The 16,224-nt window shown below is 41.3% G+C and overlaps 1 protein-coding gene across 1 annotated transcript in view; it reads left to right on the top strand.

The window, feature by feature from the left end:
* The first annotated feature begins 12,448 nt into the window (after positions 1-12,448).
* Positions 12,449-16,224, top strand: part of cbfa2t2 (CBFA2/RUNX1 partner transcriptional co-repressor 2) — a 28,664-nt gene continuing 24,888 nt past the window's right edge. Inside the window, exon 1 of the mRNA XM_088309951.1 lies at positions 12,449-12,783. The gene's annotated coding sequence lies outside the window, so the exon portion shown is untranslated. The remainder of the gene's footprint in view (positions 12,784-16,224) is intronic.

Here is a 16,224-nt window from a genome sequence, read left to right as displayed (position 1 = left end):
TTCCACTCCAATTATCCAAAACCGCTGCGCCTACAGCTTTAAAATTGCCGAGAGCATCCGATGGACGTCCACAGCAGTGCTTGCGGTTTGGGCAAGGGAGATCATATAAAGCACAATCAAGCATAATCGTGCACATAAAACTAATGCTTTAATTTTTTTAGTATTCTAACCTAAATATAAATGAATTGTTTACTGATTACTTGTTAACATTTCAATACACCATTAATTTAGAAAATGTTACTGATATATCTTTATAATATAACTCTTTTCAAAAACATCCACTAATGTCGTAATTCAATTTAATAAAAAAAGAGTACAATGTTCTTCACATAGGATAAAGTATATATACTTTGTTGTATTATTTTATGTCCATCTACAAGTGTTGCTGCACTGTTTCTTGTCAGATACCCATTGCTTAAAGGGTATCAACACTACTGCATGGAAGCTAATTCTTGGCCGTTGTGCCAATGGAGTTTCCCATTGTATGTTAGCATGAAGATAGCTCACACTGTTCTCTAAATAAAATTCATAGCGTGCTTTCTTGTCTGTTTTGGTAACTTACAGTTGAGATTTACTGTAAACCGGACATCTATAACAAATGAAAGGAGGCTATATTTAAACGTTAAATTAATCCTTATGAATTTGTTTAACGAAAATCTGCTAGCCAAATGCTAAAATAAATGACCTCAAACAAATTCGAGTAGATGTTATGGTCATTATGATCCTTCTCAAAAAAATACAAATTTAGCAACACATAACTGTACTCACAGGAATACATTATTCTCTTAGTATTTTGCTCAGGGTTGGGGACTTTCTCTGCTTCGTCTTTTTCTCATTTTCTTCTTTTTTTCCCCTTCTTCTTTTTCCTAATTGCACTTCATACGGAAAACATGCACAGAAGGTATGAGTTGACCTCAGTGCTGCCTGGCTTGTTGTGGCACAAAGCGGTACTACACTGAAGGCGGACAACTCTAAATTTAAGCTTGCAAAAAGAAATGATCCCTATAAAAACCATGAAATTGGGGGGGGGGGTCACTGTATCTTTCTTTTATTATCACACCACTTCTTTAAGTAGGTATGTACAGACTCAACACATGCATTTATTCCAAATGATTCTGCACCCCCCCCCCCCCCCAAGCTGTGGTTTGTGGATCCCATTTTGAGAACTGCTGGTTTTAAGGGATCGGGGTTGAAGAGTTTGGGGGGTGGACTTTGGCGTCCGGCTGCAAACTTGGCCTCCTCGTTTGGAAACTTTCAAGGAAGATGCGGCCAAGAGAGCGTGTGACCCTGCCGCTCATAAAAAAAAATAGAAGCACACATGCAGCCACTCTCTCTCTCGCTCACACTTTCACACTCACTTCCACCCACTGCTCAAACTGCTCAGCCCATCGCTCCCCCCGACCCTGCACAAAAATACCTGCGCCTCTTGAATTGGCCCATCTCTGTCATTCACGCTCAGGCACGTTTCAGCCACCCCGCCTCTCTGCACGAGTGTAACAGGAGATCTGAGGGTTTTCCGTGGGTGAGTAGGTGGGTCAGGCCTTACTTAAACTAATGGCTCCCAGCAGTGTTGAATAGCCAGACACGCTGGAGCCGAGGCCTGAGGTTTTGGAATGCCACTGCCGGCTCAATGCCTGCCTTTCATCGGCACCGAGTCGGAGGAGGAAAAAGCGAGGGAGTGCATGCGGGAGAGAGAGAGAGAAGGGGGGAGGAAGGAGCCATTTGTTATGGGTGATATGAGGCTGGCTGAAAAGGAAGTGACAATGGACTGGTTGGGTGAAGAGAGACAGAGCAAGAGAGGCGTGATAGGGCGAGTAGGATGTCAGGAGGGGGTAAAGCACCAGTCGGCTGGGAACCCCCAATGATCAATCCCTCATTTGTTTTTAATGCCTTTGGGGTGGGCGGTGAATGAGCCTCGAGGGAATTTAGCCAGAAACAGAGGCTGTCGTCAAACAATCTGTTTATCCATCTCCACATTTCATGGAGTGCTTGTCCAAATGATGGCTGCGAGTGAGCTGGAGCCTATGCCAGCTGACTTTTGGCGGGAGAAGTGGGGCATCCGTCCATCCATTTTCTATACTGATTGGGTTGCACGTGAGCTCGCGCCAAACCCAAGAGACTATGGGTGAGAGAAGCCGGGTGCTGATCACTTTCAAGTGGAAGGCGTTGTCGTCAGGGTTCGGCCTGTAGTCTTCATGGTAACGAAAGCCACGATCGTCACTGGCCCAGCCGTGGGGATGGGTACCAAGCCCTGGGCTGAAATATGAAAAAACTGCAAAAATAATACTAAATCAAATCCAATAAAACAGTGTCGTGTTCCTTTCAGTACCACCGATCCCAACGACATGTCCCAAATTGTTTTCATTTCACCCAGCACCACATTGTGCATGCGTGTGTCTGCTGTTTTGAATTATTGCTTTTTTCTTTATTTGGCTGGGTGTCTGCTTGTGGGCCGCCTGCGTGTCGTGATATTAGGTTCTCAATGCCGATTGACTGTCGCTGTCGAGAGACGGACTGGGAACTTAATGATGGAATGACGACACCCATCCCTGATATATATAAAAATGTCCATCATGCTGAAAATCCCTGTAATTCTTTTTTAAAATGATATTGGTGTGTGGGTTTTGGTGGAAAGGTGACGACTCCTCTTACTCGGCCTTCGGAACCCGGGCCACTGAGTCAGTGGATTTGAAGCCTCCGAGGAGTGAGGTTTTACTAACACACACTCGGCCAGACGGGACGAGAAGTGGGAGGTGACAAATTTTCAAAAAACGGCTTGATTAAGCAAGGCCGGAGGTGGATTTTAGTCCGGCCCTTGTGCGTGTGATGTGGTTGTGAGGCGGTCAAAAGTTTATCTCAACCTACTCAGCGAAATGCTCAGACATCAAAAATTGCTTCAGAACGCGTCAAAATCGCCACAACCAACTGTGCGTACGTACTTATATCGGGAACGTTCGTGCAGAAAAAGAAAAAAGAAGGGTCGAGGCTGGAGCAGTACTTCGGTCATGGCCTGATCGTCAAAAAAGGGTCAAGTGCCCAACTCTGATAAATATAAATCTTAGTGCTGTCAAGTGGGTATTTTTTAACTAATTAATCACAAATAAATCCATTGATTGATTGCGATTAATCACATTTTTCAATTGCGATTTTTTTGTGAAGCTTGTAACAGATATTTACTTGAATGATATCATGGAATTAATGTAAAATAACCAAATATGAAGTATTTTTAATTCAAAGACTGTTCTAATAGCTTTCTTTGACTCTTGAATACAAACTAAATGGTGGCATCTTTACAGGCACTTTTCTTAGAAATATTTCTCAGAACCTCCGACAAGCACCACACTCCAGCAGTGTTGGTTTGCAAGGCCCAGTGGTAACCTGAGCACCGTGTTTTGTTCTGAGATGATGTGCTAAAGATGTACAGCTAATACGGTATAATATTTGCAAAGTATGCGAATTATTTTTGAAGTAAATCAAACTGAGTTGACTGAGTTCAAATATTCAACTGAGTTAAAAAAACAAAAACAAAAATGAAACGCGCCTGCCCTTCGAAGGTAGCACAGTATGGTAATGACTGCTAATGTGTTCATGGAAACAAAACGCTGACGGCGAGTCAATTAGGATGGCTTTCCCAGGACAACGTCACGCAATTGGCAATGGTTTTAATGATCGAAGTGGCCTCAAGTCTAACCACACCAAACGACTTTGACACGTCATTAAACAACGTAGTAGGAGTTTGACATGAGAAAAGTTACCCTGCCGGCCAGTTCGTACATGCAGCGTTAAACACGGCGAAATAATTGCGTTGTTCCAAACAACATCGGGACTGCAGTTGTTGGATCGGCACCACTGAATCCACCGCAGAAGCATCTAATATGACTTTTATTGCCATTGTTTCATTCTTTAGTAGAAAATGTTGCCATGCCACCATCACAGCGTAATGGGCATTAAATGGGTTGTGGTCACTGTGTTTTCTTTTTTTTTTTTCTTTTTTCAAAATACTAATTTTGTCTCAAGTATTAACACTTGGAAATGTTTTTTTCGACATTATTTCTCACGTGGTTATTTTATTTTTACCACCATTTTATATTACTCACTTCACAAGCTGTGCTTTTACATTCAAAACACAGTTAGTAGAGAAGAACAGAAAGAAGTGACTGAAGTCCAAGATTCCCTGCTAAAGCTGCTGCAATCGTGACCCCACTCCAGATAACGAAAGAAGATGGATGGACGGACGGAAGCATGCCTTTTTGGCGTCCTTTTTTTTTTTTCAATGAGCAATTGCATAATTTACTCCAACTGTCATGGAAAGGGGAATACTGTTTTTTAAATTGATTTCATTGAAGCCAAGGTACTCTCTGGCATGAAAGAACGGTCAAAAGTCACTAAGCCTCTCTACAAAGTGAAGCCTTGAGAAATTTTAATGAATGTAAATGCATTAATCCGTTCCATCCTTCCCAAACAAAGAACAAAAATTGTCATAATGTGTATTTTAATTCGGAAAAATTTTATTCCATAATAATAGTAATAATAATAGTAATTACACAATTAAATGTAATTAAACAGTTTTTGCTGCTTCTGCTGTGTTTGTCTTCACAACCTGGAGCAGTATAAGATAGAACCGTTATTATGAATCGCAGACAAAGCAATTCCTGATCCAGCAGCCAATCATACGGCCGCGAAGCCTATCCTGCTGAAAGCCGCTCGTCTACATGTCGTTGATGCACCATTTGTGTTCAGTCTGTTGCTTGAAGGGTTAAAGCACCATAACATGTTATTTATGTATGCAACATTTTTGCAAAAAAATAAATCAATAAAATAAAAACATTTTAAAACCCAAATTGTTCTTCTTATCATAAAATGCAGGCATTTGAACAGGGGTGTGTAGACTTTTTATATCCACAGTACATGTGGACATCTGCGGCAGACTTTTTGGGTTGCATGGCTAAGAAAAGTCGTTTGTGAATTCATTGGGCCGCGCTGCTTACCAGAACCACTTTGTGGTTTCTCAACTGCTCTTTAACTCAAAGTGCAGGAGGAAGAATAGATTTTAAATGAGAGCCTTTATTTCGGGGAAGCGCATTCCTTTCCTGCGTCATTTGGGAGACGAACAGTCAAATCTGTTTTGTATTTACGCCACCTATCATTCACTTCATCCCTTAATGATGAGCAAAAAAATCCTCTTATCCTCTTCTTTTGTTATTTTTCCCTTGCAGTAAATGGACCTCTGGACAATTACGGACCTTGGAAGTGATGTGTCCCTCTTAGATAAATACGCTGCAGAGGACATAATGGATAAATATGTGCGGCATCAGACAGGGAGATCTGTGGCTACATCAGATTAGCCAACATTGAGATAGTGGTGGGAGGGAAGCCTTGCCGGTAAGGTGGTTAAAGTGAATCAAAGTGAGCAGTAATGAAGAGGTTTGATCTGAAAAATCAAACAAATGTGTCGTTTTATCAATGGAGCCGGAACATCCGGGAAAAAGGAGCGATGCTTTTTGATCCACGTGACACTTAACGTGACGCCTCATTTACTGACAAACATTGCGGGACCGCGCCATTGCGCCGTTCTTGGCTGGCTTTTTCTTGTTCAAACCGGGAATCAAAAACATTTTACACAAGCATATGAGAATGGACTCCACCAGTTTATAGAAAATCTGTTTCGTTTCTAAAAAAATAATTAGCAGCGGGAATTTGATTTATTGTTTCAATGAGTGACTTATTAAAAGACATTGAGAGTTACTTTGGTTGCAAAATATCTGGAACTTGTTTAAGTTGGAAATTAACAGGAATGTATTGGAAGTACTGAGAACATCATGGAAACTGCAAACTGGAACATTAAAAAAACAGGTGTTGTTGTTTGTGTGTGAAAAACAAAAATATAAAGTAGTCCATGTCTATATATTTTATTTCTTAGATTTCTGTACTGCAATTGTTAATTCGTCCACCCATTCATTTGTTCATTCATTTTATTTTTATAGTTTATTTTTATTTCACTAATATTACCATTCACATGGAATTCCACATAGTGATTAAAATGCTGATCTTTCAAATCAACCCCCCCCCCCCCAAAAAAAAAATGGATTCACTATATGTGGGAAGCGTTAAGTAAAACTCCAGGAAATAGTGGCTGGAACAAGGATCAAGAGTGGCACCGTAGCAGCTTTTCTTGAGCCATAAAGATCTCTGTCATCACTTTAAAGCCATTTGGTTGCTATTTTCCCAGTTAAGTTCTATTTTTCAAAGGGAAAAAAACACCCAAGATAAATGATATTTGGAAGAAAATTCAAAAGCTGCAGCCCTTCGTTATGACTTTCCTAACATTGAAAGAATTCTTAGACGAGGCCAGCAGTAGACTGTCCAATTGAAAATTGGCCTAGTGGGGGGCTGACAAGGAACAAGGACCTTTGAGCTCATTGTGCTTACAACACCACAGTGGGCCTCTGGGGAGCTTGCTGGGGAACCGACAATCACTGTGGAAGAGATATGGCGTGGTCATTTCCTGCCATTCGAGACACACGCCGTTTGTGCATTGAAAGAGGAGTACACACATACCGATAATCGGGCCGATTGTGAGCATTTTTTCAACTTACGATCAACACCCAATTTGAACATTTTCCCTTTTTTGAGATCCAAGTTGGAAATGATCTGATTGAAAGATTATCTTGAGTGATTATTCTGTCATGTGAGGTGAGTAATGAGTGCCTTAAGATTCATGATTGTCTGAGGAGATGTTTGCTCTGCTGTGTTGGTGATCTCGAATACACTCCACATTTATAAGAAAAGAAAGAACACACGTTGATTTTCTTGTCGTTATGTGTGAGGTCTCATAATTTTAAAATATGTTAATACGTTCAAAATCAGCATGTGTGTATGCTGTTTATACATAAAATCAAGTTGCTTGTGTTGCATTTACAAGCAATCCTCGCGGTGAGTCACTGAGTGTTCTGCAGGAACATCAGGTTCGCATTTAGCCAGAATCACTTATTAATATGTTTACTGTCTCAAATTCAGTATTTTTAAATCTTCCGCACTTTTCCTTTTTTTTTTCTCTCGCTGATTTTGATCATTGAACAAAAAGTTCAGCCAAAAACCCAGCGGACACGACATGTGCTTTTTCTCTCGGCGTCCGGCCGCACCACTGATGAGGCCCACGAGGGAATTTTTTTTTTTTTTTTTATGAGCCATTATGTTGCATTCCTTGACTGTTGATTAAATTACAAACCACTAATGGAGATGTCAATGCTAGTCTACGGGAGCATGGGAATAAAAACGCAAATGACGTTTATAAAAAAGCCTTAGAAAAGAGTCCAGTAGTGAGCAAAGATGTTATAGTCATCCAGTATGACAGCGGCAACTGCAGTGCATACAGAAGCTAATCAGGTTTATCCATTCACCCCATTTCAGATCCTATCCCGGGTGACTCTAACTAAAAGGAGATGGAGAAGGGACGAAAATTACAGGGCACATCCCTCCAGTTTCTGGACAACTGATCCTTGTTAGGGTATATATATATATATATATATATATATCAGTTTTATTTACTTCAAAAAGAATTTGCATATCTTGCAAAGCCAAATTCAAACACACTGTACCATATCTGCTGTACATATTTTACACATCATCTCAGAACAAAACACCCAGCTCAAGTTACGACTAAACCTTGCAAACCAATTCTGCCGGTGTGTGAGCTTATAGGTAGACCTAAATGTATAAAATTTGAGAATTGTTTCAAAGGAAAATTCCTGAAAAGATGACACCATTGAGATTGTATTCCAGCTTCAAAGAAACTGTTTGATACGGTCTTTCATTTAAAATACACTTAATATTTGGTGATTTTGCTTTAATAACAAGATATATCAATATCATCATATTATTGACGTAAATACCTGTTACAAGCTAGCTATATATATATATATATATATATATATATATATATATATATATATATATATAAGAGGGCATATGTTATGTATTTTTTTTAGTCTTCATAATCTCATTAAATATTATGATTATAATAATCCTTTGTTATCACCTTTGTGGGGGTCTCGACATTCCTGAGAAGTAATCAATTTTCTCCAACACTTGCATCCTGAGGAAAATGCATATATTGCAAGGCTTCTGAAGACAATCCCCCGCCCACCACCAAAAATTCAACAGGGAGCACCCCATGAAAGTTGGAAAAAAAAAAAAAGTCTCAACAATAATTTCAGCAATTTTCACGCAATTTTGATAAACAGCGATCATAAAAGGATGTATGAAAAGGTTTCAAGGACTCACGCTCTAAATTGAAGAGGAAGTTTGGCATTTTGGGTTGGAGCGGCCATTTTGGCTGAATTCCAGGGCTCGTACGTTGATGAACTCCTCCCAGGGAATTTGCCCAAATGAGCCTGAATTGAAAGTAGGTATCTCAGACAGATGGGTGATGCTAAATTGCCAAGCTTTATTGGCTCAACCATCGAGTGTGGGGATGAGCATGGTGTCAAATTTTGATCATCATTTCACATATTGGCCATGAAAAAAGGGGTTGTGAGAAGATTTCTTTGTGCATGTGTGTTTTACTTATTCACCGTGGTACCTTGTTTAATTTTATTTAAACAGAGCTCTGTTCACTTCCACTTGCCACTGTATTTCCATAATGCTCATTTCTTCAGATCCTCGACTGCCTCTTTTTCTTCTGTCCTTTCTTGGAAGGGGGGTAAAAAAAAAAAAATTGCCGTTTACGTTTTCTAAAAGGGGAAAATTGAAGAGGGAGCGTGTGAACTAAAACAGATGCCGCACACCCTCTCTTGTTCTGTCTTCATCTGGCTGCACACACATGTACACAATGGCAAACAGCTGCGACGCCAGGAAGACGGACCAGTGCAAGATTGCCTGAGTGTAACGCACGTGATTGTGCTCGCTTTTAGGGGGGCCGTGATCAATCAATAGGATTCTTGGTTTAAGTGGAAAGCAATTTGGAATTATTCCAAATTGAGGCAGCTGTAACAGTGACATGTAATATTTACAAATTCTGCATTGATGGGAAAATCAATAGTGTTCTTTGTTTAAGTTAAAAGTAGGCCATAAGTGAAAAAAATACTGTTCCTTGTTAGACATAGGAATGTGTATGGGGGAATTGGTTGAAAATTGGGGGCAAGAAGAATCAATAGGATATTTATGTCACATGTCACATTTACAACACTTGTAAATAGTGTTGGGGGAGTTTTGTAAACATGATATAAAAACAACACGTTAAAGTAATATTTTACATTTAGGGAACAAAGTAATAAAACAAGTTGCTCATTGTAATTTTAATAATACTAATAATAACCCTAATTAATATACTTACTAAGTCCAGTAACGTGTTACAATAACTGGCCATCGAAAAACAAAATTAGATGCAAAACAAGAGAAAGCGGCTTATTAAAGGGGAAGTCAACCCTCCAAAAATTCTTTGCAATATATAAAATAAATATTCTATGTATCGTCGAAACATAGCATTTTGATTAATATTACATGGATGGAATACAATTTACTTATCTGAGCTTTTACTATGTAATAGGATGGTCGAAGTTGCTTCACAACAAAGGCTAAAAATGGATTAGCTTTCTGGCTCATTTATGTACTTTGGCACTCCGGACTGAATGAGGTTGTGCTGGCTGCAATGTCTTATTTCGCGGATCCGATCAATGCGAATTTTGAAAGATTGTGTCAATTGTGACAGTATAGTCGTTCACTGATTTTTCATAAAATACAAATTATCGACCAATTTCGATCCAGTCTATCAGATTGGTTAAAAGTCTACTTTTTAGTGTTCGTCTTTGCCACTGTATTTTAATTGTGTAAAGTGTTGGGTTGAAATGATTCTGCTACTTGTGATAAACTGATAGGAATCAAACGGAACGCTACCCATAATTTACATTTCATCAGGTAAGTAGATTGAAAGGAAGATGTGATGGAAATTCCTGTTTAGTCAAAATGGGCAATGAGGAACTGTCTACAAACTGTTGAAAGTAAAGTTATGCAATTTCTTTTCAAATAAATAAAAAATTAAATTCAGGACAGTACTTTTGATAATGTTCAGTCCATCAGTGCACATCATTGTGGAAAATGAGGGTGACTCAATTGGGTTTGTGAATAAATTCAAACAATTCAAGATACACAATAAATGAATAGGTTTCCTGCTCTTTCAAAGAAAGTTTGAAATGGAAATGTTGGAAATTGTGCCAGATAGAGAGGTGACATTGAACTTGAATTTCCAACCTCAACTTCCTTGGCCATATTGTGTAGGTTTTCCTCTACAATCAATCGGCTTCTTGTTTCAACAGTCACAACCTGACTTAGCATCTGCTCGAAGCCTTCATGCATCAACAGTTCCATCACTACAGTAGCTTTCGGTCCTATAGCATCAGATGGAAAGCCTTCCTCATTGATGCATCACTGCGCCCCCCTTCCCTCCCCCTTCCCATCCATCCCCGTTGTCTCCCGCCACCCTCCCGGCCTCCCTCATCCTCCCTCCTGCTCGCCGCCACCTGGCGCTGCCTCGGAGCCTGCTGGCTGACCAGATGCACTCTGAATAGAGGAGAGGAGGCCAGGCCAGGCCAGGTTATTACGGATGATTATTCACCCAAATTTTGTTTTCTGGTGTGGGTGCCATACAGTACTTGCAGGTTCGTGGGGACACCTGGTCGTTACACAAAACAGCAAGTGGAGTGTGTCCGTGGGAATGTGGCACACCAGCTGTCTCAGTTCCAGTTTATTCACAAGATGGGGTTTAGGTCTGGGGGTCTTGCAATCTTACATTTTACGCCTTAGGAGCTGACTTGAACGTGAACTGTAAAGTCTCTTCCCCAAATCAGTCCCTCAGTTAGAAGCGGAAACGTGGCAGGCGAGTAGTTTTCTTCCAGCTCTCCATTTTTCAATTTAAAAATAAGTCCATAAGAAAAAAGAAAAATAATCCACCATTGACGTCTTGTTCTGGACAAGATGCCCAAAGTTATTTTTTTAAGTCTCCTTTGTCCTCATGTGTGTTATTGACACTGAGACATTGTACTCCACAGTTTCCTCTTTGCTGCAGATTTCCGTTTTTCTTGTCATTAATGTGATTTGTTGTTGCACCTCGCACCAATTGATGATTTTTTTTTTTTTTCATGAACAGTGCAATGTCTTACTCTACAGCACAGGTGTCAAACTCTGGTTCTGGAGGGTCGTTACCTTGCATGTTTTCTATCTCTCTTGGCTGCAACACACCTGATTCATATGAGCAGGATACTTATCAGGCTTCTGCAGACCTTGCTGATTATCTGATCATTTGAATCAGCTGTGTTGCAGCAGGGAGAGATGGAAAACCTGCAGGACACCGGCCCTCGAGGAACAGGATTGAGGACCCCTGCTCTAAAGTGTCCTCTCTGCTGCAGGACTCTGTTTTTTCCTCTTGGATCACATTTAAGAACAAAGGAGATCCTCATTCTCTCACCCACTGTCTTGTTTGTTAACGTGCCTCATTCAGACTGACACATTCAGTGTGGTGTGTTTTATCACACTTACTCACTTTGAATACCTTTGCTGTGGGCACTGCCGTGTTATAGTCTGCAGTCTCTACTCTCAAATGTTGATCATTAGCACCTACAAATTGATGCGGCATGCTTTATATATTTTGCCGCTTAACCTTACTTCAGGCCTTTATCCTGGACACTCCACCTTTATACTCCACAGTCTCCACTTTGCTGCAGCACATTGTGTTTTATTTCATCTCATAAGATCTGTAAGAAGTACGGTCAATAAATTACAGTATGCATCTATTCATAAAGGGGAACCACATGCTCCCCCACTGTTTAAGCAGTGGTGTGTTCAATGCAACAGTTATTCATGGTTTCCCTTGACTTTTTACGTGTGGTGAAATCAACTCTGATCTTCTCCAGTCTGATGATGACGCAATCCGATTTAAAATAATGGAGTCATGTAGTGCGTGTAGGGCCCCTCCACTTGTTGCTTGTGTCATCACAACCTATCCATATTATAGTGTAAAAGTAAAGAGTGGGGGTCTAAATGGCCGCTCTTTATCTCCACCTGCATTGTCTCCGTGTGCGCATAAATCAACGGGCGGTTTAAATTTAACATGTGCGGGGGTCGAGGGAGCGTATTACAGGCGAGGAGACCCCACCCTTGACTGTATTAAGGGCTGAGACAAAAGGGTATCAATAAGAAAAAAAAGGGGGCGGGGTGGGGTTTCACACGCATGCAGATGCGCACACTTTTGTCACCCTTGGCCCAGCCTCTTGTTTTGCCTTTAAGTGCCAAAGCAATTAGTTATGTTAATTGCAGGGTCCATCTCAGTCAATGAAGGCACTACTGGATGCTTGCTTGGCCAGGAGCCATACTGTGAAGTGGAGGAGGGGAGAGGAGTGGGTTTAGTGACATCACACCCTGTGGGAAAATGTGGGCGGGGGCTTAAGGCGCAAGCTGCAGGGTCTGCAAAGAGCGGGTGCGAGGAGATTCAGAAGCTGCGAGCGCGCACGCCGATGAGGACGCACGATCGAGTGGACGTAATCACGAAAAAGACGGAAAGCCTCACAGAGACGAGCGAGAGGGGACGTGAACGCACCGCAGCATTGAACGCATGTGTGTGCGCGTCGCTCCATCTGGGTGCCATCTGCGTCCTTACATTTCTGGGAATGCAAACACACGCGTGACACATGCGGGAGAGGCAAAAAGCAGCGGATAAGAGCGAAGAAGGAGAAACCACAAGTGCAGCTTTTTGACTTTCTCTGCAGGACTTTGGACTCTACTAGAGAGGAGGTAGGAGCAAAACGGCTTTCAAAAGCGTTGTATGCATGCGCGTGTGTGTTTTTTTTTTTTGTCTTCGTTTTTTGTGTGCGTGCTGCTTTAAGTCCCTTGTGCTGCCCTTCACTGTGCAGATGGTGTGGCCTCATCCTGTCCTCTTTATCCCCCCATCCTTGTCCTCTGAGCTAATGAGGAATTAATGTACAGTGCAACACAATCTGTTGCTGGTGGCTGCTTTGTTCGTCAAGAAACAATCCTAAACTATAGGAAATGTAAATAGAATGAATGAATAATTGACTGTATAGTCTAAGTCCCATTTTCATACGTGGCCATAGACGTGTGAAAATCATTCAGTGTAATGTAAATTTAAGAGTAATTTACCTGCGGTATTGTTCAATTTAAATTCATACAATAGGCTACAACTGACAACGAATTACTGATTTGAATAGTTGCACTCGGATGGCACGAAATGGACACGCAGAGGGACGTAATATCCACCTTGTGCCTAGGAGGTGAGTCTCGGCACATAAAAACCTCATTATTATGTACCAAATATTTACCTGTGCTATTAGAGATTATTTCTGGAATCTGAGAGGCACGTCTTTTCACATAAGACTGGTGTACAATAAGTAAATGTAAAAAACGTCAATTATGAATTTGCCAATTTATCGTTTATTTAAAAACAACAAATTACTGAAATAAAGACTCCTAGATGATAGATATTGCTGCTTGTGGCTGGGGGTGAAAATAATTGCTCTTTGAATATGTGCCAGACACGTAGAGGGAGATTATTGCCTGTCCTGAGAGGCGAGTTTCTTCACGTAAAAGACAAAAACAAAGTTGCCCATTGTGCTGGATAACTACAATGGGGTACTAAATTAAATATTTGCTATTTGATGTCTTGCGGTGGATCCTTCGAGGGAGATTATTGTTTGTGTCTGGGACGGGAGCCTCTTCACAAGAAGACAGAACACAATTCAACATTATATTGCATACTAGCTAAATACATGCAATTTACTTTTCTATGTCACATTTCCATTTTGGTTTTATATAAATGCAAAGGTGTATTTTCCATCAATCTCACATTCCCAAAATGTGTGACGTTGGTAGCATTGGAATTCTGAGATTGCATTTACTGACTCCCTTCACACTGTATGTCTTGTAAACTCCTTATTTGCTCCTCCACAAAGATCCCCCAAATCAAACACCTTCCCCCTGCAGTCTTGATTGACGTCACTGGATAAAGAAAGAAAATCGCTTTGACTCCCCTCAGCTGTCATTTCCTCCCAAATAGCCATCACCTTTATTTTCCACGTGGCAAGCAGAGCTGAAGAAAGCCGTCCAGGGGAAAAGACACGTGCGCATCTGTTGTATGATGTCCAGGACATATGGAGACTGAGCGGGCAGGGAATCCGCTTTGTGCATCTTGTGCGTCAAGCTGTTACACAACAGCCATGCATTTTTGTATGATGCCAAAGGATTTGAGGTTGTTGTTACTTGCATGGAATAGAAGAAATCATGTGTAGGTGTGTGTGCGTGTGTGTGTGTGTTGGGGGAGTGGGCGCTTTGGAGTGGGTCAGGGTTAGATAGGGAAAACACAGAAGGGACCTGGCTAGCGTCTCAGCGGGGCGATAGGAGCGACAAACTGTCGACCGAAACAGAGCCCCCCCCCCCTGTCTGGTCTGCTGGCCAGCGTCAGCCTCCTGACAGCACCAGTCGCTGCATTGTGTGGAAAATCAGGACAGGTCGAATGACTCACACAAAATACGTATTTCGTCATATTTCCAACTCTGAGGATGTCGATTTAAGCTCATCCAGTTGAGGCAAAGAGGGAAAGTTCATTCTATACTCAGTCACTTGAACCTAGAAAAAGATAAACATGGCAGATAAAGGCCAACATCCATTATTGATAACTAGGCAGAAGAAAAATGTATAACAAAAGAAAACAAAAGTGGTCTGCCTTGTAAGGTCTGACTGCACAGGTATACCATTGTTGTTGAAATCTTCTTGCCACGTTCCCCGCGGCTAAGTTTCCCCACGAAGAAAAAAACAAAACAGCAAAGGCAGACCACCACAAACCTCCTCCATTATCAAAAGAGCTGATCTACACCCCCCCCCCCCACTACAACCATCGCCACCCACCGTCCTCTTTTTTTTTTTTTCCTGCAAACATAGGCACATACACGCCGCGTGGAGCAGCTGCTTTAGAAGCGGGGATGCAGGAAGTGCTCTATTAGTTCCAGTGGCAAGGGCTGTGATATCTGACCCCCAAGGATGGCGATTTGAGCGTTAGTGTGGGGGGGGTTCGCTAGAGTCTCCCGAACACGCTCTTGTCATGTCATACTCGGCGGCAGCGTCCCAAAGACGATGGCTTCAGACGGTGGGGTTGAAGTGATGGCAGTGTCAGAAAGCATCCAACAACCTTGTTGACACCGTTCACCGGGTGTTGATGACCTTTCGGCGGCCCCACGACTGCCACTTAGTGTCCGTGGAAAATGTTGTTATAGTCTGAAGGGAAAGTTGTGGTCGGAGCTTGGAAGATTCTGTTGAGGGTTAGGAGGAATAACTTACTTCCCGTTTTGGCGTGTTTTCACACCAGCTCATGTCTGCTGATGATTATTAAATTTTTTTTATAGCTATATATTAGCGTTTATCAAGAGTAGTTTCTGGCTTTCCCATGCGGCCACTTCTAATTAGCTTTGCGGCAGTCCAGACATCTTAAAAACGATCAACTTTTCTTCATCAGCCCGGTGACCGATTAACCCGACACACCAGATGGTTTGCGTCACAAATCCGTGCGGGTTTAACCTTCGTTACATTTGTTTCGCAAGAACAGCATAGTGATCGTCGGCATGTCATTGGCAGATATCTAGCATTTTTTTTGCAAAATCTGTTGATCATTTGTTATGTCGTGATTTGCCACATCATTGATCAAATGTGCAGAATAAGACACTTAAACAAACGCAATCGCATTCACTCCACGGACATTCCATGCTGCAGATAATAATCCAAGGTTTCTCATCATATACAGCATACAGTCGGATTTATTGTTTATTTTTTGGGGGAGGGTGGGGTTAATATGTATTTTTTCAAACTCACTGATTGGTGATCAGCTCTGAAATTCTGAGCATGGAAAATTCTATTGATTATTTGTTGATCAAACTAGTTTGAACTTGCACAAGTGTTTGGGATTTTCCAGTTAATGAAAACAAATAACTTAGAAAAAAGACCAAATATACACAATGGCAAGAGAGATTTTCACCATCCATCCATTTCCTACAAATTCGGAGTGTGTGGGTGGGTGTGTGTGTGTGTGAGTGTTAACTTGAGGCATCTTTAATGAGGGCCCATACGTTGGTCTGTCTTCTTTATTAGCATCACAAAAAAAGCTACAAAAGCAAATATTTACATAATTGTGATTTTACCTAACCTGGTATAAGTTAATTACATTTATTG

Source organism: Idiotropiscis lumnitzeri, chromosome 11 (assembly GCF_059441095.1).
Source record: "Idiotropiscis lumnitzeri isolate Australia: NSW breed Sydney's pygmy pipehorse chromosome 11, RoL_Ilum_1.0, whole genome shotgun sequence".
In the NCBI taxonomy this organism is placed as follows: Eukaryota; Metazoa; Chordata; class Actinopteri; order Syngnathiformes; family Syngnathidae; genus Idiotropiscis; species Idiotropiscis lumnitzeri.
The sequence above is the reverse complement of the archived record's forward strand: the minus strand, read 5'-3'. Positions and strand labels throughout refer to the sequence as shown.